Source organism: Numenius arquata, chromosome 16, assembly GCF_964106895.1.
Source record: "Numenius arquata chromosome 16, bNumArq3.hap1.1, whole genome shotgun sequence".
NCBI classification, from domain to species: Eukaryota; Metazoa; Chordata; class Aves; order Charadriiformes; family Scolopacidae; genus Numenius; species Numenius arquata.
The window spans coordinates 10,947,047-10,957,353 of NC_133591.1; positions in this window are offsets into that span (position 1 = coordinate 10,947,047).

The window sequence follows — 10,307 nt, forward strand, 5'->3', positions numbered from 1 at the left end:
CAAGCTAATTTGGGCTTGTGAGGGAGAGCACAGAAACACAATGGCAACAGGAACGAAAAGCATTGGGGAGAACGACACCCAGGAGACTAATCCTTATCAAGGAAAAACATCATATCAAAGGAGAGCTGCAGAGACTGGGAAGAGCCTTTTGTAAAACTCACAATTGAGCCAAATCCTCCAGTTTTCACACATTGGTCCCCCAGGAACACCATCATGAAGACTTCCCCAAAGGGGGACCCCTGTGCCAGGTCAGGCCACATGCCAGACATGCTGCACATACAGCACTAATGCACCCACTGCACAGTCGCTGTTTGCCCTGCATGCATGCTTTTTAATTACCATTTTTGTTTGCAAAGCATCTCTTACAGAAAAGACAAATTGCATTACTCTCAGCTTATTAAAATCACACTCAGAGTTTCTCAACTGCTAATTACACCCAGGCAGCAGTGTCACTGTAATTAAAGCTGGGACGCACGTTTGGGGAGCTGGGAGCCCAGCTGTCACACAACCCCTTCCCTGCACCGCTCTAACCAGACGGGCTGGCCAGAGCCAGGCTCAGCCACCACCATGAGCTCAGCCCTGCCCAGGCCTTGACCCCCCCGTGATAGCCACACTGTGCCACAGTGGAAGATGATGCATGTAAGGCCAAGCACCTCCTCAGCACAGGGAACAAGTCTCCTGGACCAAACCTCCCCAGGTTACAGTTAGGCACCCACATCGACTCTGCTGCATGGGCAAGGGGCTGGGTGAAGGGAAACACATGGCCTTGGGGTTACGACACTGAGGCTTGGGGAGCAAAAGAGGGTTTACTCCTGTTTCTGCTGCTAAATGATTACAATAAATCACATTGCGTGTCAAAGCCTCCATTTCCTTGCACATAAAGCAGAGATTTTGGGCTTCACTGTTAATTAAGGGGCTCTGGGGACAAACTGCAGAAAGGAGTCTTGCTGGTACCCAGCTCACACAGACACTTTAAAGTCTGTGTAGACTGTGGCACACCAACAGACCTGTGAGTGAACTACGCAGGGGAAGGCGTGAAGCCCTAGAGAATCCCAAAGAACTGAGAGACAGCAATAAAGGAGCTTACAGACCTGTGAGAAGCTGGGAGCTCACTGGAGAACCAACCCTGCCTCCGCACTGCTCAGTCTCAGAAGAGAAACTGCAGGTGTGCAAACAGCCGTGCCGGCAGCACAGCCTGCCCCGACCTCGGGCACCTCAGAAATAGAGCTCTCTGGAGCACAGCTGAGACCAATTAAGCTTTGGGTAAGTGGGGCTTGACACCAGCACTGGCCTCCCACTGCCAAGGGGATGCTTTGGAGAATATCACCTCCAGGAAGATGGAGCACTAATTAGGGAAAGCAGATAAACACTGCATCTGTTTCAAGATGAGTTTCCTTCCCACTGAAATCCTTACAGTTTCAATGTTCAGCAGGATACAAAACACATCCTTAAATGACTTCCTGGAGCCCTGGTTTCAAAGATCAGTCCCTTCAAAAGCAATAACATGCCAAGATCAATAGCAGCCCCAGGAGAGCTCTGAGCATGCCAGCTCCAAAACCACTGAGCTATCACTACAGCCAGTTACCTATCAGATGCTAAGGGGCAAGTCTACCTTTTCACATTTGAAAAGGCTACTGAGACTTCCTAAGCAATCACGCTTATTTAAGTATCAAGGAAAAAAAACAGTAGGAAAATTTACATTTCAGAAGGAGCATGACATGCTTGTGCAATATATCCCGGAGAGGCAAATCTGCAGAGCTTCACAAGGAGCAAACCAGCTCACAAGCAAAGAGGAGCAGAGCTCACAGAGTCCTGGATGTGATCCCGAGAACAAGAATATGTTCTTCTGCTCCTTGAATGATTTTTCTACTAATTCCCTGAAGTCGCTAATAAGAAGTTCTGGGAAGCAGATACCAGATAATTATTTTTAATCCAATATAAGTTACAAGCAAAGAACAAATGATCAAAACTTCATGAGGAAAAAGTTGAATGGAGTGCCCTATGGATGCTAGAGGCAGCATGTTCAATATATTTACTTGTGTCCCAGTAACAAAATGGCAGAAGATAACATATGGAGCTAGCAAAGGACATCAGGAAAATTTCAAAGAGCTTGTGGAAAAACTTGAAAACATCTGTGAAAAGGGCAAATAAGAACAGATGAAATTCAATATAGAGAAATATGTACTGCCTGGCTGTGATAAACCAATATGAAGGATAAATACATACTGATGGGTTTGAGTTAGCAGCACTTTTCACCACCATTAAATCTCTTATACAGATTTGTAAAAAAAATTCAGCAAGAAGGAAGCAAGAATTTGTTAGCTCCTGATTCATTCCCTCTTATTTAGAGCTTATAAATGAAACTGGGTCTGTAAAGAGGAAAAGTATTCCTTTGAAAAGGATAAAGAGGACAGAGGCAGAGTTAAGAATCAAAGCTGGCAATTCAAGCTACAGCTATAGAAGCTTTTTGAAAAAATAACTTAGTACAAGGAACTTACCTAAGAAATGGCGTAATATAAAGATTATGCCCAACAACCTATAGCATATTGAAAAACAAAGTGTTTTACAGTCTAGGGTCTTCACTTAAGTAAAGCTAACTGTAGCTCGCCTTGGAATAGCATTGAAATCTATCCAAATAGGAGAATTCCAGTTCTGACAGACGTCGGTATTTTCATCCCTTAAAACACGTGTGCAGCATCAGACCATGCCACGGGAACACAATGCCTGAAAAGCAAAGGCAGGGATCCTGAGAGCTTCAAGCCTTCCTCTCCCTACCTGGAGCCTCTGCAGTGAAATATCACCCAGCCTCATCTCACCTCCGACCTCCAAACAGTCACTCTCCCTGCTCCATCCGCCCCACAGACACACCTGCGCGCTTCAATCCTACCTGGAGCTAAGTGGGATTTTCCATGCAGGCAGTGTGGCATCTCAGGGGTCCTCCCAGCACATCCCTGCCTGGCCCAGGGCTTGGCGCCTGGCCCAGGAAGGGGAGAGCCTCTTCTCCAGAGCAGCCGGGCTGTTCCCCTGTGGGTGAGAGGCTGGGTCAATCCCAGTTCTTGTACTGGGCACTAGATGGCACAGATGGGAGGAAATTCAAAGGTAGCCAGCGATCTGTGGTGTTTTGGAAAAGGGGGTCTGCCAGTTGTCCAAAGGAAGCAGCTGCCATGGGGGATGCGCTGCCAGCAGCGGCATCCCATGGGTGCATCCCCTCCATGGGGTGTCCCCCTTGGCACCGCCCTGCTGCGTCCCCTCAGCATCATGTCTTGTCCTGTTGAGCCAGAGTTGCCTGTGCTGCGCTGAAGCTGGATGTCCCTGCAAGGGCTGTGGCCTGCGACCATGCCCCTGCCTCCTAGACATGATCTGCTATTCCTCACGAAGCACAGGCTCGCCGCCTCGGGCACACAAACACCTTGTTCTCAGAGCAGCCCTATATTTTGCTTGAACTGCATCAAAAAGAGGGGGAACATCCTCCCTGGGATCGACTGTCCTTTTTCGCTGTGAGGCTGCACCTTGGGTATCAGCCTGCAGGATAATAAATACCAATAAATAAATACCACCTGACACCAGGGAGTGCAGGGAGGGCATGCTGAGGGTTGGACAACCCGTCAGCAATCCCTTGGGGTTCAGGGCAGGTCTAGAGAATGGCACCCCGGGACCTCTCCTTTACCTGGTTGGATGATGGTACAAAGGAGGGAGGCACTTGGTCACTGCTCTTAAAAGCATCTTTCACAATATAGCTCCTCTCAAGCAACTTACTTTTCCTTTTGGTTTTCTTCTTTTTCAGCACTGCTACCTGCAATCACTGAGGCAGGACCTGTGCCCTGGAGCCTTCCCAACCTCATCTTCCTCAATTTCTTTAAGGCGTGGATGAAATTCCTTACAAGTGAACTGTGTGGACTGACGCGATGAGGCAAACATGGGCTAAGCCACACAAAACTGCTGTGGTAAGCACAGAAAAGGCCAAAGCATTTTTTATGGTGAGAAAAAAAAGTAGGGGAAGGTGGAAGGTTTTATGTCGGCCTCTGCTTTTCTGACATAAGAAATTCACTTTACTTCAAAGGTTAACACAGTTAATGCATCTGGTGAAGATCATGGGCTCTGACAGCCTGTCTGGAAAGGCTCCATCCATCGCACTGCACAGGGGACAGCGTGTGCAAGGATGGCACTGAGGTGAGCAGCAAGCTTTGTGCATAAGGCAGAAGCGGCACACATGGGTGTTATCCAAACCAAACCTGAACCTGGCAAAGCCCAAAAGAGCCTTTGTGCCGAGCAGCTCAGTGGTGCCAGGTATTAATGACAGATTAGACTCCTAGGAAAAGCCTGTTTGCTGAAGGGAGCAGCAGTGGACAAGCTATGCTGCAGCCTCCTGGAAAACACTGGTGACCTTGGCACAAGCTGGAGGGAGACTCATGCTAGCTCCAGAGGGCAGCTCCAGTTCAGTGTCCAGAGGCTGGCTGAGCAGTACAGTCAGACAGAGAAGCCCCTTCGAGACTGGTCTTTCACCAACAGACTTAGACACCTGCTTCTGATCGCCCATCTCAGTCTAAGTGCTGGGTCGCTGGCGTGTAACAACCTGGCTGTGAAAGGTTTCTGGGCAGAGGAAGAAGTGCTTCAGAAATGGCTTTTATGCTCCAGTTGCCACCTCAAGTCCTGCTTCTTATACTCTTCTACGACTCTTTAAGTACTTGGGGTTTTTTGGCTGAGAGATGTCTTTTTATCTTTGGATATAGATGGAGAAAAACTAGTCAAGCTGGAAAGAAATAACAACAGCTGGTCAGTTTTCCAGGCCTATCATGAACTGTAAACAAGTCTTTAAAAGTGTTTTTAGAAGTGCTGACGTCTGTGGGGAACATGAAAGTTTTAGTCAGTGGTGTCACCCTCCTCAGCAGGTGGACATCTTATGTGTAATCCCGATGGCTGGACTTGCTTCACTCTGCCAGAGCCAGTGATGGCGAGAGCATTGAGCTTCCCATGCAGACACCACTCAAAACAGCCGCCAGCATTTCCACACACTGTGCCTGCTCAGATCAGACTCCACAGTTTGGCTGTCTGACCTCCAGCCCCTGGAGGCCTGTGGTTGCTCTCGGAGGTTTAGCACTGCTAAGATGCTTAGAGCCAATATAATCTGTGCACTTAGTGGTTTCAAACTCCAAAAGAAGCTTAGCAGCACCAGGCGCCACCTTCTGCCTCTCCTGTATGGGCTTAAGGTGGTTTAATTCTTTTATGAAACTAACTCCAGCCCATAGTCTTAAACTGTGGAGGTCCCTTCTAAGCCAGGTTTTCTAAAAACTCTTTAGAAATAGTTTTGAGACACACAAAAAAAGGGATCCCAGAGTGACATATTATAAGATCAGATGTTTCTGCCTCTTAAAGGCTGGAAATGTGAGAGCCCCATGGCAAGGCACATTTTAAGTCCTTGTAGGGCTTTCCTCCACTGTTTCCCCTGTCTTAGATCAGCCCCTCAAGTGGTCTAATGTATGGTAATGCCCGGAGAGATCCCAGGGCCTTCCCCTACACCTTCCATCAGCCTTGTGAAAGCATCAGCAGCCACCGCTATGCCCCAAAGGCAGGTGGCTGAACAGCCCCTGGAGGTACCACTTCCCAGCATTTGCTTCATTAACTGCATTTGCTCCACTGTTGTGTTTTTGTTTTTTCACTTTACTGCCTCCCTTTACAGGCTGATCAAAAGCACAAGGTGTTACAAAGGGGACCTTGTGCTGTTGCCTTGAAAGGCCTCCTGCTGGTACCAGTGACTCTCCCTTCCCTTTCTGTAGGGCTTCTTGTGGGTCTGCCAGGGGAATGCAAGCCGCTGCGAAGGACAGAAAAGGTGCTGGAAAGCACGTGCAGGACCAGGCAGCAATGGGGAAGTGGAGAAGATGGACAGAAAGAGCAGGGAAGTGCGAGCCTGGGGCAGAACGTAGGAAGAGTCGGGGCTTCCCACCACCTCCCTCTGAAAGCCCACACAGCCTGGAAGAGATACCCCACGCTGAGGGTGTGTGAGACGCTTCCTGAGTGGGACAGGACAGGAAAGGTAAGGCCTTTGTGCAGAGCCTGGCTGGCCCCAATGCTTCCAGAGCCATGACGGGTGTCTCTGGTGACACTCTGTCTTTCTGTCAGGCACTACAGCTGCTGCAGCAGTTCAGCGCAAGACTGTGTCCCCAAATCTCACAGTATCCAGCTTTACAGTCTGGCTTAATTTAATCAAGATAAAATTCATCTAAATGAAATGGGTGCAGAAATCCTCCATGTACCTCAGATACCTAATTAATTCATCATGAAAGTAGTGGAAGCTCAGAGTTCTCCTGTGCTAAGAAGTCAAGTTAATGCCACGCATCACTGGAGAGGACTGGTGACCTTCCCTGTGCTTGCAGCGATGTTGTCTAATTTAACTCTGACCACAAGATCACGAGTTGTTAAGATTCTCTATGCAGGCAATGTACAAGCCATATACAGGCCAACAAATCTGCTTTTATGGGTCCTGCTAGAACTTGATTAATTTTCACAGTAATGAGCAGACCAGTGTCTGTAATTACTTAGCAGAACTCTGTTGTTTCTAAACCCCATCACTGTACAGATGCATACCTCGGACCCAGAACATCACCAAGGGGCCTCATGGGCTTCAAAGAGAGCCTCAGCTGCAAGAAGCAAATGGCTTAAGACCTAATTAATATTACATGGCACATTGCTGCCTTTTCTCCATCAAGTGCAGAGTCTCAGCAGTGCCTGCCTGCGTGCAGTTGCTACTGCCAGCACTGATGCTGCAGGAACTCCTAAAGACCACAGTCCAACTCATACTGTGTTCATCTTTTATCTCCCCACCTCCATGTACTCTGCACAACCATTAAGGGGCTTTCTTCCCCAAAACTGCACTGTGATGGACAGGTGGACCTTCTCCAGGTCTGTGCTGCTTTGTTTACATATGTTTGGGCTATGGAGCTCCCCACACACATTTCCCTTGGACAGATCACGACCAAACAGCAAGTGCTTTTGCCCTGAGATATAACCGAATTAAACCTGGAGCTTGGACTAGCTCTTTGCACGTATCTCTCCAGGGCTACAGCTCCCTTCCCTGCAGGAGGCTTGGCTTTGAGGGATCTGCCAACAAGCTCAGAGCCACAAGAAATAACAACTTGGGAGCTCAGACAAGCTGATTTGCAGGCAAACAAAAGCTGAAGCTGTGAAAGTGTGAGGCAGTCAATGCAATGTCTGGCAGCACAGCCTCACCATCGCCTTAATCCTCTCTCCCTTCTTAAATGCTACATTAATCAATTACATTTCCAGCCCAGCAACAACAGTCAAAAATGTAACCTTCATCATATACAAGGCAAACAAAATTAGGATTGTCATTTGAATCCAGCTTGACCAGCATACAGATTAGAACAGCCTCAGTGAGCGTGCGTGTGCCTGGTTCCCTCCCAGGCAGGGGCAATTGGAATTGCAGTCACAGCTTGAGCACCACGGGGTATTTAAAGGAAAAGGGCTGTGGCACAAGCTCTGGTTGCAGCGATCCAGCTCTGCAGTCTTTGCAGGGAGTGCTGTGGCTCTGAGCGCTGCCCGAACAGGGCAGAGGCACATTATGAAGTGCAAACTCAAGGCAACCCTCCAGTTATGTCAAGGAAGAAGCCACAACCTTTGCAACCACAGCACGAGCCCAATCTCCCAGCCTAGCACTACGTATGCCACAGGCCCTATAGGGAAGAGATGATACAAAAACGAGAGGCCTTGGCAACCTCTGACTATGGTTGCCAGTGTGAATTCATGAGGGGGAAGCAATTACTACCCCTTCCACAGTCTACTGATGGGCAAACCGAGTCGCAGGGGGCTAAGTATGCTGTGCAAGAGCAAGCCAGGAGTGTTCAATGAAAGCATCAGCCCAAGGCTCAAAAGCAGTCAAAAAAGCAAAGTGAGTGCTAGGAGACAAAGAGGGTAAAACTGCAAACCTCACTGTGCTATCAGGTAGCTCCAGGGTGCATCTGCAGCCCCACGGCTGTTGTGCCAGCTGGCTAGAGTCCACAGCAGGACTAGAGGAGGGGCAGGGAGCTAGTTAAGGATGAGGTAAGGTCTGAAATGGCCACAAGATCAAGACTTTTCACCTTGGGAAACAAAAACCTGAGAGAGGACATAGCAGAGGTCTATCATTCAAGAGTGGCTTAGAGAAAATGAATAGGTAATGACTGCCTGCTGCCTCTTCCAATATTTAAGCTACAAAGCATCAAAAGAAAACAGTAAGTGACAGATTCAGAACAAAGTAAATATTCATTTACACAACACACAGCTGAACACTGAAACTCACTGCCATAAGATGATGTAGATGCCCAACATTTGCTCAGGCTCAAAAAGGGCTTAGGAAACACCTGTAAAGGACTATAAAATGCAGAGATCCCCACCTCTGGAGATTCCCAAACTACAGACGGATGATGGTGAGGAGGGTATTCAGGAACACACCAACCTGCATCTCCCTGTTCTTATGCTCCTTGCTAGGCATCCTCTATTAACCACTGCTAATTCAGGATCCCAGGGGAAAGAGACCTGTGGTCTGATCCAGTACAATTGCTCTTCTGTTCCTGGCACTGAGCTGAGCTCTCTCGTTTCTCGTCCGAAAGGCCAGGAGCTGGAAACATTCCCATTACTGGACAATGGGATGACAACAAGGGGATGTGCTTACAGTACAGAATTTGAGTGAATCTAGAGAGGATCTCTGTTTGCTTTCTATTTTTCCCATTTCTCATCTTAGGAGAGATTTTTGGTAAAACTCTAACTCAGCCATGCTGCACTCAGCTAGCTGCAGTTGGCAGCACCATTCACACCTGTGTTCAGATTAGAAGCAAGTTAATATCCTTCTGAGAGGTGCTAATATATCCACTGGGATGTGGTGGAGGAATCCTCTTTCCAAGCCTCAAAACCACACTGTGAAAGGCTCTGCAGTCCCCACTCTGTCCAACCCAACAAGCTCATGAACTGATCTGTCTCCCTCTATAGTTTTCAGGTGCCCTTGCCACCACAGCAAAGAGGAAGGGGAAGGTTGGACACTCCTGTCAGCTGGTATCCCTCAGGTCTTGCATCCTCACCAACTGGCTCAGTCTCTCCTAGGGCTGCATAGAACCAGAGGTTGCAGTCTCTGACAGTCTGCTCTTCCCAAGTAGTCTCCTGCCTTCTCCTCCTCCATGCAGCAAACCTTGACCATCTCAGCCATAGAAATACACCCACTGGCTGTCATGTGCCCTTTGAAAGTGCACACATTGATAGGGGGGGATTATCTCTTAGTCTACACAGAGCTGCCAGCCAGCCATTCTCCTTCAGTAAAACCAAACCGAGCATTGGTGTGTTTCTCATTAGCTCCTATTATTCACGCTATTGTAGTGCTTCCAGTTTTACAGCACACAGACAAGAGACAGCTGAACTGCTCCCGCAAATGTTTGTTTGTTAAGAGGATTTGATCTGTGGTGGGATACTTTCAAGTCACATACAGAGAAGAAGGTATCCTGGTAACAGTGCCATCCTCTGAGCCACTTGCTCGCCCTGGTTCTCCCACCACCTCGGAACAATGCACACTGCCTCATCCCCGCCTAAGTGTAAACTGCAGATTATGTTTTCTTCTCCTGACTCTCAGAGATAAGGTGTGAGACAATGCAGCCATACAAAGCCATTCTGCTACTAAACTGATCCTGTGGTTACAAGCCCCGCTATTGCTGCTCCTCCTTTCAGTGGTGCTCACAGAACAGAGCAGGCAGAAGCGCAGACCTAAAGCAGCCTGTCCAGTTGCCAGACAGCAGAAAAAGGCCACCGTGCAACACTCCATTGACACCTTTACCCATCGCTCTCAGCTAGGCAGCTTTTATCCTTCCCTTTGCTCCCAGTGACACTCCGGCAGCCATAACGCTGCACCCCATATAAGTGATTTGTTTCTTGACCCAGCCTCTCTCAAAGCTCTCCAACCAGATCCTGAAGTCCTTACTCAGCATCTACTCCCTCCAAATGGGATTAGCCTGAGTCAGGCTCAGCAATATCTCAGGATCTGTTGATGTTAATTTCTCTCACAGCTGCTTAGCTAGAGCAGGGAGGGGAATAACAGGGAGATGGACAGTCAGGGCTTTTGTCTGATGAAACATTGAGTAAAACTCTGAGAAGGGCTGTCAGAATTCAGCTCATCGTGGTTAGAGACCCATGTAAACACTGTGAAAAAATTGATGCATTGGCCAGACTGCTTTAGAGTCCAGCCCCATTTTGTATCCATCTCTTCAAGCCAGACTTGGGTCACCCGTAGAGTATTTGAAAGAGCAATGATACAGAGCACCCACACCTCTGTC